The 26,294-nt window shown below is 42.2% G+C and overlaps 1 long non-coding RNA gene across 2 annotated transcripts in view; it reads left to right on the top strand.

Annotated features, from left to right (window-relative positions):
* Nucleotides 1-4,536: 4,536 nt before the first annotated feature.
* Nucleotides 4,537-26,294, top strand: part of LOC132402469 (uncharacterized) — a 43,922-nt gene continuing 22,164 nt past the window's right edge. Inside the window, exons 1-3 of one of the 2 annotated variants that reach the window (XR_009514911.1) lie at nt 4,537-4,848; nt 19,549-19,629; nt 22,734-22,811. This is a non-coding gene — a long non-coding RNA (uncharacterized LOC132402469). The remainder of the gene's footprint in view (nt 4,849-19,548; nt 19,630-22,733; nt 22,812-26,294) is intronic. The other variant, XR_009514912.1, reaches the window with a different exon arrangement.

Here is a 26,294-nt window from a genome sequence, read left to right as displayed (position 1 = left end):
AGGATAAAGGGGAAGCCTTTTAGGACCGAGATGAGGTTAAACTTCTTCACACAGAGAGTGGTGAATCTGTGGAATTCTCTGCCACAGGAAACAGTTGAGGCCGGTTCATTGGCTATATTCAAGAGGAAGTTAGATATGGCCCTTGTGGCTAAAGGGATCAGGGGGTATGGAGAGAAAGCAGTTACAGGGTTCTGAGTTGGATGATCAGCCATGATCATACTGAATGGTGGTGCAGGCTTGAAAGGCTGAATGAAAATCACCTATTTTCTATGTTTTTTATGTTTCTATGAAAGGGCACAGCTCTCTGGACACACAACCCCTGGTAGCTAACCCGCTGCCCCCAATGTTCCGTATTCTCCGGCAATGGCTCAGTCAGGGGCACTGGCCTAGAATGAGCACATCCCCAGAGCCACGAAATCCCAGAACCCTCCAGGTCGCGTCCATGGAATATCAAAGCTTGTGAGGCCCTGACAACATGTCCCATTCCCGTAAAGAACCAGCATCAGAGTGTAACGGCAGGTCAAGGTCTTCAAAAGAACCCCCCACACCCTGAAGAAGAAAGAAAGAGATATCAAAGGTAGAAATAAAGCTGTTTCCAAAGATGCAAGCAAAGGAGTTGCCGTTTAGCACCATCTTAACTTCGCCCCGCCTTCACTATCAATGCCAATACTATCATCATCAAGTGCAAAATAAAAAGCCTGAAAAACAATATTTTAAAATCTCAATAGAAGAGTTGCAATGTCAGAAAACTAAATATTTACAACCATCAGGACTCAATACTAAAGGCAACAATTTCAGATAATCATCCATTCCAGTCTTGTATTTTCACATTCCAGCATTTACATAGTTCTGCCCCACTGTTATAGTTTAATAAATGGTTCCATAAGACAATACATTGGACTCTTGACCTCACAATCTACATTGTTGTGATGTTGCTTCTTACTTTTTACCTACAATGCACTTTCTCTGTAGAAAGTTACACTTCATTCTGCGTCTGTTATTTTACATTGTAACACCTCAAAGCACTATTTAATGAATTGATCTGTATCAAGATAAGCTTTTCATTATACCTCAGTGTATGTGACAATAGTAATAAAACAACAATCAATCATCTCTCTTCGCTTCTGGTATTTCATGTTTCATTTGTCGTCTTTGTCAGTCAGCACCACCACTACCTGCGTCATTCAGCCTCTTCCTATCTCTGCCCTCTTGCAGATCTTCCTTGTTATCCTCTCAGCCCCTTCCATGAAATTCCAAACTTGATTCATTTCTAACTTTTCCTTTTTAAGAACTTTATTTCCCTTGCCATGGAAGTTGCTTGATCTGACAAGCATTTCCATCAGTTTCTGTTTTTATTTTCACTTTCTCGTAGTATTTTGCTTTTTAATTTACTTTCTGGGTACTATTCACACTTCTAACATTGGTGTGCATCACAAATCATATTGTCAAAACACCATTTTGCATGTTGATATCTGCATGCCATTGCATCTCATATTACAGCGAGGGAAAGAATGTCTAGAATTAAAGTGAAAACAGAAAACAAAGTATCTCTTAGTCCTGAGGATAGGAATTTAGGAGTCTGCAGGTGGATGTGGAGAATTTGAGTGAGTGTCAGAGAGTCACAGGGTTACGCTGCACTGAATCAAGCCCTTTGGCCAACCTTGACCATGCTGACCAAGTGTCCACTTGAGCTAGTCCTATTTGCCTGCATTTCCTATCCATGTACCTGTCTAAATGTTTCAAATGTCATAAAATCCATCACCAAATCTCTACTTGCTACTCTATATATGAAAATTTGCAACTCGGGTAGCTTTTTACCCAAAGTGATTTGGGAAACAATAACACATTGGTCTTTATTGCAGGAGAAGAAGTGTTACAATTGTATAGGGTACTGGTGAGGCCATTGCTGGAGCATTTGCGCACTCTTTTGATTATCCTATTGAAGAAAGAATATATTTGCATTTTAAGCAGTCTAGAAGAGAATCGAGAATTGAGAGGGATGCACAATCTGCAAAAGATATTAGATCTAAATACTTTGGTGTTCAGAAGACAAAAGGCAGGCTTGAGGGGTCAAGCAGCCTACTTCAGCTGCAATTTTCTTGTGTTTTTATAGGCCTTTGACTATAAATACGGTCTTTATAGATGCTGATTGACATATTGGTGATTTGCATTCTTTTCTGTTTCTTTTCCTGATTTTAAATATACGTAGTTTTTTGGTTTGCTTTTGTAGAGCTATAAATGTCCACTATAATTTTCTCTCACTTGGAAGAGTTCTCTAATTACTGATCTCCCCATGGTCAATTCTTAAATTACTAAAGACGTCTTTCTCCCTAGAGATTATATTTTGAGTTCCTCCTGAACAGTTGTCCACCACTCCCTGACAGCTCATTCCACACTTGCACCCCTTCTGAGTGAATAAAAACCCCTTCAGGTTCCTCTTAAGAATTTCACCTTTCACCCTTCATCTATGACCTCTAGTTGTTGTCTCATCCAAACTGGGTGCAAAAGCCTGCTTGCATCTGCCATCTCATAATTTTGTATACCTCTGTCAAGTCACCCGTCATTCTCCCACGCTCTAGGGAATAAAGTCCTAACTTAATCAACCTTTCCCTACAATTCGTGTTCTGAAATCCCATCAACCTCCCTGTAAATTTTCTTGATACTGTTTCAACCTTATTGATATCTTTCCTGTAGGTAAATGAGCAGAACCACACACAATATTCCAAATTAAGCCTCACCAATGCCTTGTACAACCTTAACATAACATCCCAACTCGTCTACTCAATACTTTAATTTATGAAGGCCCATGTGTCAAACACTCTCTTTGTAATCCTATGATCTGATCTATACAAGCAGTGTGCAAGACAGTTTTTCACTATCATTGATACATGATAATTATAAAACAATTCCAATTCCTATTCAGTTGATCCATAGTGAAAGCTTCTTGTACATTTTCCTGTTCCACTCAGACCCCAGAGAATCCAAAAGCACGGCTAGTTAACCCACTTTGAAATGAGGGTCTTTCATTTGGAGAGACAGGGATATTTCGGACAAGGAGTGCTTTAAAAATTCTTATATGACTGTTTGCTCTTTTCAGTTTTTGCCACCTTCATCTGCTCATAGTTACTCCAATGGAAATAGTCCAACAAGGACAGAAACGTGAATGGACTTCAGTTCAATGTGAGTACTGGTAGGAAAACCAATATAAGAAGTGTCTTCACCTCAGTAAGAAATTCAGTCAGAATAAAATACTGTATACCTGAAAACTTAATATGAAATTGCAGTCAATATTTATAGTTATTTCCTACATTATTGCTGGTATATTTTCCATCTTTTCCATTCAGTAAATGCAGCTCTAACCAACCTGAGCCTGCATTTGCCTTTGCTATCCATGGTAACATGATGCTAAGTCTTTAAAATGGCACCAGTAACATATTTCTCCTTGGCAACCTTACACCGCCATCAATGCTGATGATAGCAGTCTCAGATTTCAACTGTCAGATGAATAATTAACACACTGATTCACTCCTAAGTGGTAAAGGTATTATTGCTGACAGCTCTCTACCATATTACTGTGCAGCTGTTCACACATAAAACCAAAGTTAAACATATGCAGAAAGTGTCTTTGGATGTTTCCTAATTCTGCAGATAATAAATATATGCCTATTAATGCATGTGACAGTGGTGTTGCTTTCATTTGTGTTACTTTCAGTGAGTGATTTAATATATTTCGTTGCAAATTGAAATAGTATGAAGAACATAGCAGTGAAAGATTATGGCAGCAAATTTCATTTGGCAAGGCCTGTTGTTTGGGCCCAAGGGTGTTGAATTGATTTCAATACAGTAATGAAAGTTTGACTGCATTCCTGTAATATGGGCCACGCTGGCCACCAGTTGATGACATCCATCAGACTGATTTGATGCCAGGGCTCCTGCTTCAGCACATACCCTCTCTTCACTTTGCTCAGGACTAGCATTGACCTGTTGGAAGATCTGTCTGCCACCCACCTCCAAATTCCCAGCAGAGCTATTTAAAGGAATCATTAACTGCTTGCAAGTTAGCTGCCGACTGATTTCTACTGACTGTTGCTATGATTCCATCCAGATTTATAGCTTTCTTCAGGGTTGTTAAAGTCTACAGTGAGTGATATCAGGTGCTGAAGGATGTAGTCTTAACCTCGGACTTCTTTACAAACAAGATGCTCCCAGACATGGTTCATTGCCAGACACTCCCCAGGGAGTGGGCTTTACCTGTTGAGGGAACAGAATGTTGCAGAACAAGTCATTTTGATAGGTGAAGAAGAGATGAGAGGAGTAAAAAGGCCTCTCAGCCAGAGACCGTCCATTCAGGGAGTTATTAACCTTCAACCATCAGATTCCAGAACCAACATGGATAACTTTACTCACCTCAGCACTGAGCTAATCATTGAACACAACCTATGGACTCATTTCAAGGACTCTACCACTCATTTTCTCAGTGTTATTTACTTACTTACTTATTATCATTATTAGTGGTGGTGGTGTGTCAAGTAGTTGGTGTGATGCGTCCAGTGTGGTAGTGTAGTGGGTTAAACTTGTCACTTTCACTTTCAGCTTCTGCCACCAACTATCAGTCTTGTGAAAAGGAGAGCTGAATACACATGTCCCTCCCTTCCAGATCATAGGCTCTCCAACAGCAGGCCTCATGCAGTGCCTCCTCACTGGCGACACATGCAAAACTGGACACCTTTCAGAACCCGGCTGAACTACTGAGGATGGGGAGGAGGTCTGGCCCCTGCAGCCATAGCACCCAGGCCCACCGGTGTGTGGACAGGCCCTAGTGCTCGTGAACCAGATCCCCAGATGTGGGTAAGTAGCCTCACTGCCTTGTTGGCAGCCTCAGGAGAGATGAAGGCTACAGGTGGTAAACCCAAGCAGAGAATCCAGAGTGGATCCCCTAAGGTGGTTGGACATCACTGATCATCCTTCCAACAACTCCTGCAACCAAGCTCGTACCAAACGTATTGCTTTGCTTTCCTTTGGACTACACTGGTGAGGCCGAGAGGGTTATCTTGATGACTGGGATATCCATACCTCCCGCCTAGGCTCATGTCCTGAAGAGGACACTCCAGTGCCGCTGTACACATTGTCTTTTGAGACAGACATCACCATCATCAGTAGTGGTGGTATTCATATGTGCACAGTTTGTCTTTTACAAGGTCTTTGTGTGTAGTTTTTCACTGCTCTATTGTATTTCTTTGTCCTATTGCAAATGCCTGCAAGAAAATGAATCTCGGAAGTATTTGGGACATATACAGTACATACTTTGATAATAAATTTGTTTTGAACTTCGAGGAGTTCAGCAAGAAACTCTCCTACCTAAGTTTCGATGGCAGGGCAGTTTCCAAGGGTAAGGGTATCCTCACTGAAATCTATGCTTGTGTCTATGTCCTCCCATTGTCTTCTGTGATTGTGTCTGGGGGACTTTCTAGATACCATGAGAGTCAGGACTCTCTCCTCTTCTACACTGCAAGCATCAAGGACTTTAGTCCAGAGTTGGTGAATGTTTCTACTAAATCTCTTCAATGTCAGCTATAGAGTGTTTTTGTGCTTATTGCAGATACAGCGCACCTACTCCTTTAAGAGGTTCCCTTTGGTTATAGCAATCAGGTTAAACTGGTATTACTCACTCATGAAATTGGGTCCACTGCTGAGACAATAAGCCAGTGAATATTATCATGACCTGCCATGGTCACAGGGATCATGTAAATGATCAGGCAGTCTGAATATAATGAGCTGCCTGCACTGAAACTGGCAAAAACACATACATCTCCAGCCACCATCCTTACACCTGTTTTCTCAAACACTAAAGCCTTCCATCAGCAGGGATCAGAAGATATTTTGTTAAAATGATTTTAGGATAAAGTTGCTTGAATTGTGGATAGACTGGAAAAGCTAGGGTTAAAATCCTGGAGACAGAAGAATGCAAGGTCTCATAGATTGCAAATGTGTACACATACAGATAGTTCAGGTTGGTGGAGAATCTAGGAACTAGGGTGCAAAAATTGAAAAGGAATGGCAAAAGATCCAAAAGTGACAGAAGGAAACATTTGAATGGTGATGGTTGTGGTAGATGCGTTCAAAAAGGACATTAGTTCAAAGGGATCACATGTTATGGAGAGGGGCAAGAGAAGAGATAGCTGGGGCACTGATGGAGATCTTGGTATTCAGTTTAACCACAGGTGAAGTCCCAGCAGACTGAAGAATAGCCAACATCGTTCCTTGATGTATCAAAGGCCATAGGGATAAACAAGTGAGTTATATGCCAGTAAGCCTCATATCAGTGAAACTATTGGAGAAGATTCTTAGGGATAGGATTTACTGACATCTGGAAAGCATGGACTAATTAGGGATCAGCACCATGGCTTTGTGCCAGGAAATAATGCCTTACAAACTTGATCAAGTTCATTAAGGCCATAATGGAAGTTATTGATGGCAGTGGGTAGGGTCTACAATCATGGGCTTTTGAAAACCATTTAAACCAAATCCCTCATGGTAGGCGAATCCAAAAGATTATAGTACATGGAGATCTGGCAGACTTGATTCAAAACTGGCTTGCTGTAGAAGTCAAGAGGCCAGTGGTAGGGGGGTGCTATTTTGTCCAGAGTTCTGTAGCCAATGGCGTTCAGCAAGGTTCAGTGCTGTGATTTCTGCAGTTTGTGAAATGTAGATGAGCTGATTAGTAAGCTTTCAGGCAACAGAACAATTGATATATTTGTGGATCAGTGAGGAAGGGTTTCGTAGGACATAGATCAGTTGGAAATATGGAGAAACAGTGAATGGAGTCTAATTTGGACAAGTGTGAGGTGTATACTTTGCAAGGTCAAAGAGTATACAATAAATGAAAGGAACCTTCACAGCATTGGTATTGGGGTGGGGGTGGGGTATTGTGATGTCAGCCCATAGCTCCCTAGAAGTGACAACACATGTGAGTAGGGTGATAGAGATGTATGTGTCATCCTTCCTCTTTTGGATTGAGTATAAAAGGTGGAAATTCACATTGAGACTGTATGAGAATTTGGTTAGCCCTCACTTGGAGTTGTGTCCCACCACAGTACTGGAAGGATGTGGAGACTCTGAAGTGCGTGCAGAAGAGGTTCACTGTGTTGGTGCCTGGATTGAAGAGTTTCAGCTCAAAGGAAATGTTGGACAAACATGGGCTTTTTTCCCCTGAACTGTCAAAAGCTGAGGAGAGACCTGAGAGAAGTACTTAAAATTATCAGAGGCATAGACAGAGTAGATCGAGTATTTTTCCTAGGGTAGAAATCTTTGTACTCCTTGTATTGTCCACTTGGACATTTAATTGGTACTGAGTATATGCTGGTGTTTCACACAGTGAGGTCCCAATCCCACTCATGACATACAAGCTCAAGAAGCTTTCATATATGTCAGAATACCATGTTCTCACATTTAAGAAAAAAGTGGTTGCAATTTTATTGACATTAGTCTCTGGTCTCCATTAAGACTTTGTCTAAATATACTTCAAAACTACCTTATGCAGTTGCTCTGAATTCAAGAGTGATTAAAGTTAATTGGATTGTATTCCATTCCTACAATAATTGGATAATCCAATGATTTTAGACCACCGGTGGAATACTGATTTAGGGGTAAAAACTTCAGTCCTGATTACATGTGTCAGCGGTGTGATGAAATAGCTTATATACGTTGCACCATGCATCCAAAGTTCATTTCCATTGAATTAAATTGCATCATATTGAATGTTAACACTCATGACCCAGGACTAATTACTACCACTTCCCATTATGTTAAATGTGTATGGGAGTATGTGACCTGATTTTTGCCCAAATTTACATGAATGCCATTACTGCTATACTTAGAAACAAAATAACCATGATTTATATAGGTACAATATTAGATAGTTTTGGATATTAGACAACTTTGAAGGAGCCCTTTCAAACCGCCAATTGCATACAATTTCAATGGAAGGACAATGCAAATAGTCCCACTTCTCTCCCTCACCGTAAATTCTGGTCTTTCTGACACATGTCTGTATCAATAATAGAACATAGAACCTAGCACAGGAATAGGTACTTAAACCCAAGAAGTCAGTGCCAACCATGATACCGATCCAAACCAATCCCATTTGATTGCACCATATTGCTCTCTCCTTGGTGTTCATGTGCCTAATTAAATGCCTCTTAAATATTGCCTTCATATTTCCTTTCATCACTTCCCTGCTGGTGAATTCCAGGCACTCTCGCTCTCTGTGTATACAATAAAAAACACCTGCCTTAACCTCTTTAAATATTCCCCCTTTCACCTAGAAGCTATGCCCTCTAGGATTTGACGTGTTGTGCAGAATTGGATTTTAAAGGGGCACAGCTTGAGAGCACTGGAGTTTATACCAAACTAAATCAAAAGTTCCAATAGCAACATCTAGAGAAAGATGTTGAATAAGTGCAGGTGTATGTGATACTGGTTAACAGTCATGCTGTTCAAGGCTGTACCACTGTAAGGATTAGTTGATGTTGTAACAATCCGTCTCTGCGAAAGAAATCCACAGTAAGGAGTGCTACTCTGATGCTGTCAGTTTTCCTTTTAATTAATGAAGTAGTTTTGAGTTGGTTTGAACTGCCAACCATCCTTTCAGTACCTTGGAGACAGAGAGATCCTGGGATAAAGAGCATTGCAGTTTACCCTCAGCTCATGGAAGCAACACAGAGATCAGAGCAGGGAATTGATGACAGAAGCCTTATAGACAATAATGCACCCCACTGTAGGGGCTGGCTGAAGTGGCTTTAAGACGATTATGCCTAAGTTGCAGACAAGGATCATGGGAAGCTTGATTGATCTCAATGATGTGGTAGTTTCATACAGATCAACAGTTCTGTTGAACTAGTGAATGGTGCATGAGATGTGGCAAATGCAAACATGCATCAGGATAAGTTATGCCAACAGATTTATAGAAGCCTACAGTATGTAAATAGACAAATTATATTCCTCTGAACAAACAGCAAAATGTTTTCTTCTGTTGTTTATTTAAGCTATTAATTCTGCCAGTGATACAGCTCTGTGACAACAAACCAGTTGGCGGAATTTTATTTGTGTAATATATTAGTAAGCAATTATATGGAACAATCTCGGTGTGTGCAATAATAAGAATGCATTTTTATCTTCATGCCTGGAAATCCAGTGGAACAGATTGACCAACCATAATAAAAGCCAGCTGATATTCATTCCATTAAAATCAAAGGAATTAAATCAGATGGGTTAGGAAATCCTATCCATCAGATTACTGCCCTGCAATAAATGTGAACATCTACTTCATAACCAGATGTATGGTGGTCCAAATGCAGATATGTTACATTTTGTTTCTTTGTTGAGGAATCAAGGAAATGAAATAAAATCAGAAAAGTAACAAATCAGAAAAACAGAGGAATTTCAGCATTCCTCAGCCTACCAAAAGAGGCACAAATCGAACCAAAGACTTCACAGCATAACTTATAGATAAACATAGCTTGAAACAGATCAAAGAATCCTTATTTTAATGGTGAGAAAGATTTTGGCGATTCCTGACGCAATTAATGGCAAAATTGGAAAATGGTAGTGTTATCCCGGGAACCAAGGATATTGACAAAGTATAATAATTCACCAGTCTAAAATAAAGAATGAATTCAAGAATTTTTATAAACACTTCACCTCCTCAGATTGCAACCTGTCAAGGGAAAAATTAAATTGTCTTTTTATTACCTTTCACTACCTTCCCTGTCTCCTGAACAAAGCAAAAAATCCAAAGGCATTTCTACAAAATAAATCTTGGGCACTATTAGTGTTTTATGTAGAAATCAAATTGGCAGATTTTTGAAGTTAATCGTCTTAGTGGTGTAGAGTTAATGCAATGCACTGGTGGGTTTCACAAGGTGACTGCAGGAAGGGGCCATTTGGGACTTCCCAAGATCTTCTCACTGAAGAAAGACGGCATTCTTCCAATCATAATTGTACTCTCAATTGAGAATAATAATGACAACAGCGGTGGTGAAGGAACAGAAGAACAAGAGTTCAGCTTAAAAAAAAGTTTTCAATGTTTGTGGAGAATTACTTGTTGTGCAGTGCACTGGAACTGCGCCAGTAATCTGAAAATGAACAGGAATAAGAGTCATTCTCTCAGATGAAGTTCTAGAAGTCAGACTAAAGGAAGAACGCAAAGGAGTGTTATTGCATTTGACAATGATGACCATCATCTTCAAAAATCATGTGGCTGCTCTTATAAGTTATTTATTCAACATGAGCAAAGTATGAAAGCAATGGAGATATTTTATAGGAATCGGTCTTTATGCTGTCTGTTACAATGATCTCATGTGGTAATAACAGTCATGTACATCTTAACTGGCTGCTCACATTAGATTTTTCTAGTTGCCAAGAAAATTAACACTTTTTCCTTCCGGGACACTAATGAATGATGGTGTGAGGATTCCTCGGCAAACTGGCTGAATGTAATAGATCTACTTCAGCTGGATTAGACAAAAGGATATTGCTAAATGGACTAACATTGGCGACATTATTACAGTATTGTGCAATATTGCCAGTGATACATAAGCGGCTATTGAAAGGCACAGAAGAGGATGATCATGCAGGGGAGCCACCAGGTGCTGTGTCAACGAAAGCAAATGAAATTTGCACTGACCACACACAAAATGCTGGTGGAACGCAACAGGCCAGGCAGCATCTCCAGGAAGAAGCACTGTCGACATTTCGGACTGAGACTCTTCGTCAGGACTAACTGAAAGAAAAGATAGTAAGAGATTTGAAAGTAGGAGGGGGAGGGGGAAATCCAAAATGATAGGAGAAGACCGGAGAGGGAGAGGTGAAGCTAAGAGCTGAAAAGGTGATTGGCAAAAGGGATACAGGGCTGGAGAATGGAAAGGATCATGTGACGGGAGGCCTAGGGAGAAAGGAAGGGGGAGGGGAGCACCAGAGGGAGATGGAGAACAGGCAAAGAGTGATTGGCAGAGAGAGAAAAGAAAGGGGGGGAAATAAATTAATCAGTGATGGTGTAAGAAGGGGAGGAGGGGCCTTAACAGAAGTTAGAGAGATCAATGTTCATGCCATCAGGTTGGAGGCTCCCCAGAGGGAATATAAGGTGTTGTTCCTCCAACCTGAGTTTGGATTCATTTTGACAATAGAGGAAGCCATGGATAGACATAACAGAATGGGAATGGGACGTGGAATTAAAATGTGTGGCCACTGGGAGATCTTGCTTTCTCTGGCAGACCAAGCGTAGGTGTTCAGCGAAATGGTGTCCCAGTCTGCGTCGGGTCTCACCAATATATAAAAGGCCACACCGGGAGCACCGGACACAGTATATCACACCAGCCAACTCACAGGTGAAGTGTCGCCTCACCTGGGAGGACTGTCTGGGGCCCTGAATGGTGGTGAGGAATGAAGTGTAAGGGCAGGTGTAGCTCTTGTTCCACTTACAAGGACAAGTGCCAGGAGGGAGATCGGTGGGAAGGGATGGGGGGGGGGGGGTGGAGAGGATGAGTGGACAAGGGAGTCACGTAGGGAGCGATCCCTGTGGAAAGCAGAAAGGGTGGGGAGGGAAAGATGTGTTTGGTAGTGGGATCCTGTTGGAGGTGGCGGAAGTTACAGAGAATTACATGTCGGACCCGGAGGCTGGTGGGGTGGTAGGTGAGGACAAGGGGAACCCTATCCCGAGTGGGGTGGCAGGTGGATAGGATGAGGGCAGATGTGCGTGAAATGGGAGAGATGAGTTTGAGAGCAGAGTTGATGGTGGAGGAAGGGAAGCCCCTTTGTTTAAAAACCGAAGACATCGCCTTCATCCTGGAAAGAAAAGCCTCATCCTAGGAGCAGATGCAGTGGAGACGGAGGAATTGTGAGAAGGGGATAGCATTTTTGCAAGAGACAGGGTGAGCTACCTGGACTATTCCTCTTCCCACCCTGTCTCTTGCAAAAGTGTCATCTCCTTCTCGTGGGCAATGTAAAAGAGTGATCCCATTGTGTTCCTCTCATGGAACATAGAACAGTACAGACAGGGACAGGCCCTTCAGCCCACAATGTCTGTGCTGGCTATGGTGCCATCTCTCTGCATATTGTCCATATCCCTCTATTCCCTGCCTGTTTAAGTGTCTGTCTAAATGCCTCTTAAATATTACTAACCTGTGTGCTTTTACCACTGTCAGAAAGGCACCTACCAATTTGCATTTTTTTTAAACTTGCTTTACAAATCTTCTTTAACCTTTTCCTTTCTCATCTCAAACCTATGCCCTCCAGTATTTGATATTTCCACCCTGGTAAAAATGATTCTGATTATGCTCCCTATCTATGTCTCCCACAATTTTACATTGCAGCGAGCATTCCATCCATGGTGAACAGACAAGAAGAGCTTGTTTATCTCATCTGCCGGTTTTATTACGACAAGCACAATAACAGAGCACCATTGCTCCATGAGAGCATGCAAATTGGGAAGGTCTTTATTACACACTCGAGTTACAGTCAAAGTGATAACAAACACTGTATAACCCAAAAGCTAAAATGTAACGATAATGAACTTGAACATCTCACCAGAACTCCACAAACACATTTTAAACAAGAGCAATAAGTAGCGTTGATCGCAAGGAATGCTGGGGCAAGCTGTTGACCGTGTTCCCAGAGTGCCACACTGCCCCCTCTTGAGGGGTCAGCCATTCCTGACAACCCCATTGTCCACAGCAAAATCCGAAGGACCCGCTGGTGGTTGCCGCCTGGGGTACTGGTGGTGTCTTTAGCCCCTCCCCCAGGGGAAGCACTGTTTAGTGAGGCGAGAGGAAGATCAATCGGAGTGTCACTTCCTTCCTTCAGCCTCAGGAGATTGGTAGTGGCCATGGACCAATACGTTGCTAGCCAGTCCCAGCGTAGCACCACTGTCACTTGGTCCCTGGATCCTCTGCCCAGTCTGGCCGTCATCCCCGCACCCGGGCCAGCACGGGATCATTCCCTTACCCACTGCGCAGCTACTGGTGGTCAATGATGGGGAGATCTACCTCTCCACTGGGTGCCACCTGAAGGATCGTCACCACCGCTTGCCCCGGTTCCGTAGGGTGCACTGAACTGCAGCAGGCCGCAGTGAGACCGGTGGTGGTTGTTGCTGTGCCCACCTGGCCCGCATCCTGGGGGTATACTGCTGGAGAGCGATGGCTTTAGTGCCAATGTACACTGTTGCCTTCGGTAGATCCACCCAGGCCTCCCAGCGGGACAGTGGGTCCAGGCCAAAGATACCGTTCTGACAGGTGTCAGTTAGCCACACTTCATGCTCTACTGCTTTTCCCCGCTGTGATGTATGGCTACCTCTTCCCTCTCATCAGCGCTCAGTCGCCGGCGACCGTAGCCAGCTGGAACAATGTTGTTGCCCACCCAGATGAGGATGGCTGGTCCGTGTTGGGGAGAGCACCGGGACCAATGATGGTGATGATTGACCCCTGGTCCACCAACGCCCAGCGTCTGATGCCCTCTACCACGCAGTCCATGTATAAGCTTTTCTCTTCACCGAAACGGCCCACCTGGAGAGGCGGCAACAGAGGGATTATGCTGGAGGTCTCGGGTGGCACCACTCTCTCGGTGTTTCCCGATGGCTGCGCTGGGCTGTGGAGTGGCGCTGGTGCCAGGCATTATGGGCTAATGGCTGCCTCACTGCACTGGTAGCAGAGATCACTCGGTGGCATGCAGTGGGGCGGTTGCGGCACTGGTTGGATCTGTCTCACGAATGCCTCCTCGTCAGAATCCTCCTCCGCCTCGGTGACACATGCCTGGGCTCACAGCATGCCGGAATGCCTCAGGGTATAAAATTGCTCTGCCCTCTCTGCTTCTACCAGCGCCTTGGCCAGCAGTGATGCTAATACCACGCGAATGTGCTGGCGAAGGCACTCCAGTGTCAGTGCCGTTACAAAGGCAAGGCATGGAGGGCAGCACCTTCTGGGCCTCGGGAGGGAACTGGAGATAGCCAGGCTGAGCACAGTGGCAGAGATCTGCCGCGGATGTCCCCAGGCTTTCTCCCACACGGCCCTGTCTGCTGCCCAGTTTATCCTTCACTGCTCCTTCCAAAGGCCTCTGCCCAAAACACCACTACAAGGGCCTTGTAGTCACACCGCTCAGCTGGCGTTAGGTCGAGAAGGGCCCTCAGAAGAACATGTTCACCACTGTCTCTGTACGGCTCCTCCCCTTGTGCCATGCTTTAAGGTCGATGTGCGAGGTAAGGCTCCAGGTGACTGGTACCATTGCATCTGGGGAGTTTCAGGGTGGACCTTCTTGCTGGGGCCTGTTGGTCCTCCTCTTTCTGGGGCAGTGTTGGTTGTGCTTGTCACATTGCCGGTCCTCCCATGGCGGCAGCACCTTGGGTTTCCCGGTGCAGGCTACGAGGGAGGTGGGTGATATGCTCCACCATGTCCCCAGGGTTGGGGAGCCTGGGTACGCTTGCACTGTCAGGGTTCCCTGGGAAGGCACAATGCTTGGTTCCCAGGTTCCCTCTCCCTCCGGGTTGGCATCCTATCTTTGGGATCCTGGTCCAGGGGCTTGGGGAGGCATACCTCTTAGTCCCTAGACTTATTCCCTGGTTTTTAAGGTGCACCGTCCAACATCGTAGCTCTTCAATTGCATCATCTATTTCTAATCCCACTCCTGACACCAACGTGGTGAGCATTCGGTCCATTGTGGCAGAGGAAAGAAACTCGTTTAACTCAACAGCCGTTTTTATTGTGGCAAGCACAAAAACAGGCAGAGCACCATCACTCCATGATAACCATTCCAGTCACGTTCAGGTGGGGGAGAAGTGATTATTACACACCCCAGTTACAGTCAGAATGACCCAACAAACACACAAGTGACAACTGCGTAACCAGATCTAAAATGTAACAAAAAATAAACATTTCACCATAATTCCACGAATGCTTTTTAAGCTAAACAATGAACATTGGCCTTTAGGAAAGCTGGGGTGAGCTGTTGACCCTCCTTCAAGCGCCATAATATACTTCTCCCAGGTCTCCCCCCAGCCTCTTATGCTTGAGAATAAATGATCCAAGTTCGTCCAAACTCTCCTCATAGATATATATTCCAATCCAGGGAAAATGCCAGTGAATCTCTTCTGCACTCTTTCCAAACTCTTTACACCCTTCCTATAGCACAGTGTTGATAAATGAAATGCAGCTTCGAACTGTCCGTGTATATTCCCTCTTTCAGGGAGTTATGGACTTGCACAGCAAGATAACTCTGTGCACAATTTCTCTAAGTGTCCTGCCACTTAATGCATATTCTCCTTGTGTATTTTACCTCCCTGAATGCATCATATTACAATGGTATCACTCCCCAACGTTTCCTATGCCTCATCGACAACTGCATTGGTGTTACTTCCTGCACCCATGCAGAACTCGTTGGCTTCATCAACTTTGCCTCCAACTTCCACCCTCCCTCCCCTTTCTCGATCGCTCTGTCTCTTTCTAAGAAGACAGCTTATCTACTGATGTCTATTAAAAACCCACTGATTCTCACAGCTACCTGGATGTTACCTCTTCCCATCCTGTTACTTGGAAAATTGCCATCCCTTTCTCTTAATACCTCTGTTTCCACCACATCTGCTCTCAGGATGAGGCATTTCATTCGAAACCCATAGAGATGTTCTTCTTCTTCAAAGAAAGGGGCTTTCCTTCTTCCACCATCAATACCGCATCTCATTTCGTGCATGTCCGCCCTCACCCCATCCTGCTACCACCCACCTAGGTAGGTGATAGGGTCCCTCACCTACCACCCACCAGCCTCTGCATCCTACAAATGTGTTACTTCCTCCATTTCCAGCAGGAACACACCAGCAAGCACATCTTGCCCTCCCTCGCCCCCTCCCTCGCACTTTCTGCTTTCCACAGAATCACACCCTACACAACTCTCTTGTCCATCTGTCCCTCCAAACTGATCTCCCTCCTGGTACTTATCCTTGCAAGTAGAACAAGTGTTCCACCTCCTCTCTCACTACCGTTCAGGGCCCCAAATACCTGTCAGTCTGTTGAGGTCATCTACTATATCCGGTGCTCCCGGTGTGGCGTCCAATATATTGGTGAGACCCGATGCGGATTGGGAGACCACTTCCTCGAGACCCTACTCTCTGTCCACCAGAAAAAGCAAAATCTCTGAGTGGCCACCCATTTTAATTCTACTTCCCATTCCCATTCCGAGATGTCAGTCCATGGCCTCCTCCACTGTCACATTGACGCCACACTCAGCTTGGAGGAGCAACACCTTATATTTCGTCTGGGGTAGCCTCCAACCTGATGGCATGAACAATGATTTCTCAAACTTCCAGTAATGCCCCCCACCTCTCCTTCCCCACTTCCTTCTCTCAGCTTATCACCTCCCTCTGGTGTTCCTTCACCTTTTTTTCTTCCATAGCCTTCTGTCCTCTCCTGTCAGATTTCCCCTTCACCAGCCCTGTATCTCTTTACCTCAGCTCTCCCTCCCGGTTTCACCCATCACCTTGTGGGTCTTCCTACCCTCCCCCCACCCCACTTCCTTACACTGACTCATCTTTTTTTTTCCTCAGTCCTGCAGAAGGGTTTGAGCCCAAAACATTGACTGAACTCTTTTCCATTGATGCTGCCTGGCCTGCTGAGTCCCTCCAGCATTTTATGTGTGTTGATTGGATTTCCTGCAATGCAAATGTTTTTCTTGTTTGTCACATCACATTTGTCTGGATTAAATTCCACCTGACATTTCTTTGTCTAAATTTTCAACTCTTCTATTAGCCAAATTTTAGTGAAAGGCTTCGCAGAACAAAGGGCCATTTGGTATAATCCTGATCCTATTTCATAAGTTCTTATGATGGCATCATCACTCTGCCTAAAACCATGACAGTATTGTCAGTTGTTGATGGCTTGGCAAAGGAAAACTTTGACGTTTAAATATGAAGCAGATCTCACCTTGTAGCTGCTGGAAAAATGAATTGTTTGTGGAGTTCTCTTCTGTTCATCATATTGGCTTAAATTAACAGTCAGTAGTTGACAAGCCACTTAGATTCCAAGGTTTCCCTTATCACCTCCTGCTGGATATGATGGAAATTGCTGTCTTTTCTCTTCTCTGCTGGCATGGCTTTCTCCACCCAGGGATTTCTCTTTGGTGTTAAAGTTCAAAATTCAAAGTAATTTTATTATTAAAGTATATATGTGTCATCATATATAATCCTGAGATTCATTTTCTTGCAGGCAGACTCAATAAATCCATACTAGAATAATAACCATAATAGAATCAATGATGATTAAAACAGCACCAACTTGGGCATTCAACTAGTGTTCAAAAGACACAAACTGTGCAAGTGCAAAAAAAAAGAAATGTTAATAATAACTAAATAAGCAATAAATTTCAAGAACGTGAGAGGAAGAGTCCTTAAAAGTCAGTCCATAGGTTATGTGACAATTTCAGTATGAGGTTGAGTGAAGTTATTTCCCTTGGTTCAAGACCTGATGGTTGAGGGGTAGTACCTGTTCCTAAACCTAATGGTTCTTAGGTTCTGAACCTAGTTCTGAAATAGTTCTTAGGTTTCTGAACCTTCTTCCTGATGGCAGCAGTGAGAAGAGAATATGACCTGGAGGGTCCCTGATGATGGATGCTCCTTTTTTGCGACAATGCTCCATGTAGATGCGCTCAAAGGTGGGGAGGGCTTTAACTGTGATGGATTGGGCTGTATTCACTACTTTTTGTAATATTTTCTGTTCAATAGCAATGTAGTTTCCATACCAGGCTGTGTCACAGTCAATCAATATACTTTCACAGCACATCTGTAGAAGTTTAAAGAGTTAAGATCAGTAACCATCTTTGAACTTGTTACCATAGAAGAATCTCTGGGAGAGGTAGATAAAATGTAGAGATGGCAGCAACCTGCTCTCCTCAGAAGGCAAGGGATCCAGAAGGCCTGTTGATATACATAGAAGAAATTGCTATTCCTTGCATTCACTTTTCTGGTGTAGTTCTGAGTCTCATATCTCTGCACTGAGGGCCACACAACTCACCTGTGCCTATCGGGCATCATCCCTCAGTCTTTCCACACTGCACCATGGGTGATTCATTATTGCATTTGTGTGGGTTCCCAGCAGAGTGATGAACAGCAACAGCAAGGGCAGGATTCATGAAGAATTCCAGACAGTTAGATTCCCTGCAGAGCATCACTGCTGCCAACCCTTTCTATGTATGATGCTGTTCTCTAAGTAAAGTAGCAGTGTATCTAACATTCGGGGCTGTGTGTATCTGCCCTTCATTCTGTCGGTTGGTTCAATTAGTAAGACAGCCACTAATCTAAACATGTAATACCAACATTTCACTAAACAGAAAACATGCTAGTTATGAAAGGAAATTAATTGAAACATAAAGTACCACATTAGTTTTCCCAAATGTTATGCCCATTCCCTCCACCCTTATTGTCTGGACATTCCCTGCTTCAAGTATTTATATTTTTACCTAATCGTGACCTTACTACCTTTCTTCAGAGCTTTCTCTTTTTTGTAAATAAACATCTTACCTTATTTTCCATTCTTCCCAAGTACAACCCTTCACTATGACAATATATTCATAATATCCACTCATCAGGAATGAAGTAGTAGCAATCAAGGGTATGGAGAAGATTAAGAAGGATATTGAAATGGAGCGCTGGAGTTATGAGAGATTGGGTATGTTAATTTTATTCTCACTGGCATCCAGGAGGCTGAGGGATGACCTGAGAGATGTTTATAAAATTATGAGGATCATAGAGAGGCCTAATGCATGGAAGTGGGGTTAGCGTAGAGAGAGCATTTCTGTTAGTACATTTCTATGGTTCTATGGTTCTATGATTAATCCCTACTTTGTTGACCAATCAAGATGTAAAATATAATGGGTAACCTTATTACACCACAGATGTTATTCAAAATCTTTCGGTTTTTTCTGTCTTTTTACAGAAAAATGTAACACATCTTGCCTATTAGCAGTTAAATTAAATACAGTGGATTTTGGTTAATTGGACCATCAGTGTATCATTTATTTATTTGGGACAACTCTTAAAGAACAGAAAATAGCCAAGATCTGGTTTGTTTATTTGGAAAAATAAGCCACTTAACTGTGACAACAGACTTTTTTAATAGTTTCTAAACTAACGTCAGTTGCATGAATTTGCATGGCAGTTAAGCACCACACAGTGCTTAGAGCGTCCAGTTTTTTTAAATAGCATCAGTTGTGTGTGCTTGTGTTCATAAAGTTGTAAGTTTTATCACCAATAATTGTTGAGAAATAAGCAGTAAGACAATTCTGAACAGTTTCGCTCACCATGGTTTCCAAGTATTCAGGCGTGGAGATGCCAGAAATGGCCAGGAGTGAAAATAAAATGATTTCACTCCTTCAACAAGTTAGGAATTGTGAAAGAATCAACAATCATCTTGAATGTTATAATGAAAATAAAGATTTGGAGGTTGCAAGCGTCTGAAGCATTGTTCTAAAAGTAATCCATTATCTGCACTAGGTGTCAACGTTGATTTTGTTCATTTACAGTTGATCTAAAGAACACGGCGAATAAATTCCTCCATCGATACCTATTAGGAGCTAATACACAGTAGTAATAATAATATAGAGGTAGGTATTTGTAGGGTTATAATTTGTTCTGTATTTCATTTAAACACATAAATTGTCACCCAATTAAACAGTAGTTTGTCTTTTTAATAGCTTTTCATTACTTCTATGAAACTTTGGCTAATTGGGGCAGATACTTAATTGAGCCAAGATGCACTGGTCCCATTGTGCTCCAGTTAGATGGAATCCACTGTGGTTAAGTTAAATAGATTTATGTTATTTATTAATTAAATAATACAGTTTTCCTCATTCTATATAAATAAATATGCATTATGGTATCCAAAATTAGATGTTTTCACAATGATAGAGTAAGCATATCTATTTTATTTTAGCTTTATATCTTTTTTCTTATTTATCTTTTATTTATCTATTTATTTACTTATTGATACACGATGCAGAGTAGGCCATTCCGATACTTTGAGCCACACTGCCCAACAATCCCCTGATTTAATCCTAGCCACATCACGGGACAACTTGTAATAACCAATTAACCCACCATCAGTACATCTTTGGACAATGGGAGGAAAGTGGAACCCCCAGATAAACCTGGGTGAATGTACTGGCAGAATGTACAAACTCCTTATAGGCTGCAGTGGGAAATGAGCCTGGGTCACTGTTACTGAAAAGCATTGTGCTAACCATTACGCTACCATGTTGACCCATATTTTGGAGCTTGGTAATGGAATTTTTTTTTTGGAAAATGTATTTTTGTGGAAGTAAGGAGGTGCACAAGGCAAGTTAAGTGAGATAAGACCATAAGATACAAGAGTAGAATTCAGCCTATCGAATCTGCTCCACCATTATATTGTGGCAGATCCATTTTCCCTCTTAACCCCATTCTCCTGCCTTCTCCCCATAACCTTCCACACCCTGACTAATCAAGAACTTATCAACCTCTGCTTTAAATACATTCAGTGACTTGACCTCCACAGCTGTCTGTGGCAATGAATTCCACAGAATCACCACCCCCAGTTTACGTAATTCCTCTTAATCTCTGTTCTCAATGGATGCTTCTCTATTCTGAAGCTGTGCCCTCTGGTCCTAGACTCACCCACGATAGGAAACATCCTCTCCATATCCACTCTTGTCTAGGCCTTTCAATATTCGATAGGTTTCTATAAGACCCCCTCACCCCATTCTCCCAAACTCCAGCAAGTACAGGCCAGGAACCATCAAACGTTTCTCATGTGATAACTCTTTCATTCCCGAATCATTCTCGAGAACCTCCTCTGGATCGGCTCCGATGCCACCACATCGTTTCTTAGAAAAGTGACTCAAAACTGCTCACAGCACAACACCAAAGCTCTAAAAACTGTCAGCATTACGTCCTTGCTCTTATATTCCAGCCCTCTCAAAATAAATGCTAACTGCATTTACTTCCTTACCATTGACTCAACCTACAGGTTAACTTCTAGGTAATCCTACACAAGGATTCCCAAGACCCTTTGCACCTCTGGGTCTTGGATTTTCTCCCCGTTCAGAAAATAGTCAATGTCTTTATTCCTTCTTCCAAAGTGTATGACTACACTTTCCTACACTGTATTCAATCTGCCTCTTCATTGCCCATTCTCCCAATCTAGTCTAAATCCTTTTGTAGACTCTCTGCTTCTTCAACACTACCTGCCCCCACCTCCACCTATTTAGAAACTCCTGCATATAGCTCTCATCAGGGTCCTTTTACCCTTGCAGTTTCTTAACTCTATCTACAAGGATTCTACATCCTCCAATCCTATGTTACCTCTTCCTAAGGATTTGATTTAATCATTTTTACCAACAGAGCCACTCTGCTCCCTCTTCCTACATGCTTGTCCTTTTGATACAATGAGTATCCTTGGACGTTAAGCTCCCTACCAGAATCTTCCTTCAGCCATGACTCAGTGATACCCACCACGCTGTACTTGTTCTATAGGATATAGAATATTGGATGAATCGCCAAAGTTCACATAATCCACTCAAATTAAATAGGCATGTAGTGATACATGAAGAAAATGAAAAGGGATAGAACATAAACTGAAACCAACAGAATTAATAATATGACTCAATGGAAATATGAGTTTATTTTTATTGAACTTGTAAAGAAACAGAAATTCAGGCAGCCAATAACTGGATAAATAATTGCTATTGAAAAATGTTCCAAAATCATGAAAGAAATAATGAGGGAGAAGGTTATAGAATTAATGAAAAGCAAAACCGATGAAAAATATACCACCAAATCAAGGACATATAAGAAGTAGTCATAAAAAGGTGAAATTCAGCAAACACACATAAAATGCTGGAGGAACTCAGCAGGCCAGGCAACTTCAATGAAAAACAGTACAGCCGATACCTCAGCCAGAAACATCGACTGTACTCTTTTTCGTAGATGTTGCCCGGCCTGCTGAGTTCCTCTGGCATTTTGTGTGTGTTGTTTGGATTTCCACCATCTGCAGATTCTCTCTTGTTTGAGATTCTGTGGATTTCTTTTATAGCAGAAAGGTGAAGTTAATTCAATACTACATACCTCTTCGACTTCAAGCTGCCATTTTCATCCCCTACTATTCTGCAATAATTTTTACGTTGAACTTAACTGAATAAATAGTTTTTAAACCTGACAGAGAAGGTATATTTAGTGCAAAAGGAGAGATAAAAACGGGCTTCAAATATCTGAAGCGGTTACAATAGGGTCTTTGCAGATATGATAGGGTCTTTTAAGAGGCTTTTAGATAGGTACATAGAACTTAGTGAAATAGAGGGCTATAGGTAAGCCTAGTAATTTCTAAGGTAGGGACATGTTCAGCACAACTTTGTGGGCTGAAGGGCCTGTATTGTGCTGTAGGTTTTCTATGTTTCTATCTATGCAATTCAAATATATATTTGATTTTGATTAGTATAAATAGTAATTCATTACATTTAATTGGTATCTTTTGTACTCATGCATATTTAATGTTTGTGCTTATGTTGGTGGTATAGCAAACTCCAATTTATAATTAGAAATAAATTAAATCATTGTAATATTTTTAAACATTTTCTAAGCTGTGTACATTGTAAAAGAAAGCAGTAAAACTATGAGTCAGGCATAGGGTTGAAGCTGATACCTGAGTGAACCAGTGCAATTTTTTCTGTAACAGGCCAAGCTGTGAGATTCGGGTCACTCTTGCTTTCAAAGGCCAGTCTCTGTGTTATTGATACTCCCATTGCTGCAGTGGGTAAGTAGCTTGTTTTAATAAGTGCCAGACTGTAAACTATAAGTACATTTTTAAATCAGAATACAGCTTTGTACCTTTATAATGACTTTGCTTAGATATATAAATAATAAAGAAAGAACTCTGCAGAAAATATTTCAAATGTAACCTTTTCTGGTGGTTGAAATGTAAATGCAGTCCTTGTATGCAGGCCTATGTTGAAAGCCCTAGATTATTGTGCTGTTCTGTGTAAATTAACAGAAAATGTATTGTTTTATGACCTATTCAAGTTTTATCTTTTACAGATATTAATATTTTGATGGCAAAATGGAATAGTGTGCACCATGACATGCCCTTTGTCTTCATTGCAGCCATCTTTATACATACTTCCTCACAATGTTTAGTGAACATTCTTTGCCTGTTCAGTCTGATGGACATGAACATCAATGATGAACCTAAGGAAGATTGTTTCTAACTTTGGATCTTTTTATAATTCTGTGAATACCTCTTTTAAACTATTTTTTTTTTCATTTCCGACTAATCTTGATGCTTGAAATATTGGAACACAAGAACATTTGTTTTCTGCTGATCTCGATATTCACACTAGCTAACTTGCCTCCTGTCTAATCATACCAAACATACTGTAACACATCACATTTCAGGAAGTCCATATAGGGAAGCCCTCGACAGACTTCTACCCTGGCAAACCCCCACGGGATGAAGTCAGCAATTATAATTTCACCCGGAAAACATCCATCTAACAAAATCAGGTAGTTTGTGGTATGAACAAAATATTGATTAGAGTCAAAAGCACAAGAACTTAATGGATACTTTGCATCAGTCTTCACTGTGGAAGATACTTACCGTGTGCCAGAGGTCCATGAGGGTCAGGGAACAGGACTGTGCCATTGATATTACAAAGGAAAAAGTACTAGGCAAGCTCAAATGTCTTGGACCATATGACCATAGGACATAGGGGTTGAATTAGGCCATTCAGTCCATTGAGTCTGCTGTGCTATTCCATCATTGCTGATCCCAGATCCCACTCAACCCCATATGCCTGCCTTCTTGCCATATCCTTTGATGTCCTGACTGATCAGGAAATGATCAACTTTTGACTTAAATAGCACCATGGACCTGGCCTCCACCGCAGTTTGTGGCACAGCATTCCACAGATTCAATACTCTCCACCTTAAAAAAATTCCAACTTCCGTTCTAAAAGATAGCACCTCAATTTTGAGGCTTTGTCCTCTAGTTCTGGATGCCCCATAGGAAAACTCCTCTCCACATCCACCCTATCTAGTCCTTTCAACATTACCCCCCGCATTCTTGTAAATTCCAGTGAGTACAGGCCCAAAGCTGCCAAATGCTCTTCATATGTTAACCCCTTCATTCAGGTGGATAAGTCAGTTGGACCAGATGGACTTCATCCCAGAGTCCTGAGACAGGTTGCTGAAGAGATAACAGATTCATTGGTCATGATCCTTCAAGAATCACCTGATTCTGGCACAGTCTTGGAGGACTGGAAGATTGCAAATGTCACTCCACTATTTAAGAAGGGAGGAAGGCAAAGAAAGGAAATTGTAGGCCAGTTAGCCTATAATTTGGTTGGGAAAGTGTTGGAGTCTGTTATAAAGGATGACATTTCGGCATACTTAGAGACTAATGATAAAATAAGTTAAAGCCAGCATGGTTTCTGTGAGAGAAATCTTGCCTGACAGATCTATTAGAGCTCTTCAAGGAAGTGACATGCAGGGTGGACAAAGGAGAGGCAGTGGATGTCATTTACTTGGACTTTCAGAAGGCATTTGATAAGGTGCTACATATGAGGCTGCTTAAAATGATAAAATCCTATGGCATTACAGAAAAGATACTGGCATGGATAGAGGAATGGCAGACAGGCAGGAGGCAGCGATGGGAATAAAAGAGGCCTTTTCTGGTTGGCTGCTGGTGGTGTTTCTCAAGGGGCAGCCTTTATAAGACTAGTCAGGCTGCACTTGGAGTATTGTCAACAGTTTTGGGCCCCATATCTCAAAAAGGATGTGTTGTCATTGGAGAGAGTCCAGAGGAGGTTCACAAGGATGAGTCTGGGAATGAAGGGGTTAACGTGTGAGGAGTATTTTATATCTTTGGGCCTGTACTCACTGGAATTTTGCAGAATGCATTGGGATCTCATTGAAATAACTAGTTAGGGTGGATGTGGAGAGGATGTTTGTTCAGGTGGGGGTGTCCAGAACTAGAGGGCACAGCCTCAAAATTAAGGGACAACTTTCTAGAACAGAGTTAAGGAGGAATTTTTTTAGCCAGAGTGTAGTGAATCTGCGGAATGCTCTGTCACAAACTGCAGAAGAGGCCATTCTGTGGTATATTTAAGGGGAAGTTGATAGTTTGCTGATTAGTCAGGGCATCATAGGATATGCCGAGAAGGCAGGTGTATGGGGTTGAGCGGGATCGGGATCAGCCATGATGGAATGGGGGAGCAGACTTGATTTCTGCTCCGATGTTTTATAGTCTTATGAATTGCTGTAGAAGCCGAAAATCTTGAGCAACACACACAAAAAATACCAGAGGAGTGCAGCAGGTCATGCAGCATCTATGGAGGGGAATAAATAGATGCTACCTGACCTGCTGCATTCATCCAGAATTTTGTGTCTGTTGCATATCTATCAGAGTATTCTATAACACAATAAATTACTGCATCAGTCCGCAGAACTCACTTACATCCAAGGTTCAGGAGTCAGACACCCAAAGATATTGAATTGTTTATTTATGAGTAAATCACCATCTTGCCACATACCATTATTTTTTATGAAAAATGACAAATGCTGGAGGAATTCAGCAGATATCATCTCCCGTGATATCTAAGGATGGAATAAATTGTGTCAAATCAGCTGCTCTTCACTTGACTCCTCTAACTTAGGTATAGAGAATTTTACAACAAACGAAAAGGCATGGGGTACCAAGAGAAGAGGGGCGATAGCTCTGGCACATATTTCATTCGATCCCTCAGTTGTATGTACAGTATCTGCAAAGTTTCACATAGATGCAAGATTGAAATTCTGGGGTCAGCACAAGTGACCCAGCATTAACTGACTTGATGTATGAGGTTCTTTGCCGTAGCCTCGGGAGAATGCCTCAACAACGTTCAGAGTCAACCAGATCATCCTTCACTTTCTGCACCAGTCTATTTCTGGTCTGGAGAAAGTGCTTTATCATCAATGGGCATAACATGATGCATTCCTTTTCAGTACTACAGGGAAGGATTGTTGAAACTGATGTTGTACTTTTTGTTAGCCTCATCCTTTAAAACCAAACCCTAAGTAGAAAATCCAGTAAATTGATATTTTAAGGGCACTGTTGGCAGGCTTCTTCCTTCAAATCTCTGTATTTCAAGTATGTGGATGCAAAGCAAAAGGGCATCAAGCATGATCAGTGATGCACCATCAATAACTCACTCTGAGACCTAAGGTGAGATATCGGCTTTTATTGACTGGAAGAAAGAACAAG

This window comes from Hypanus sabinus, chromosome 12, assembly GCF_030144855.1.
Source record: "Hypanus sabinus isolate sHypSab1 chromosome 12, sHypSab1.hap1, whole genome shotgun sequence".
NCBI lineage: Eukaryota > Metazoa > Chordata > Chondrichthyes > Myliobatiformes > Dasyatidae > Hypanus > Hypanus sabinus.
Note: the sequence above shows the minus strand (reverse complement) of the source record. Positions and strands in the feature narration are given on the sequence as shown.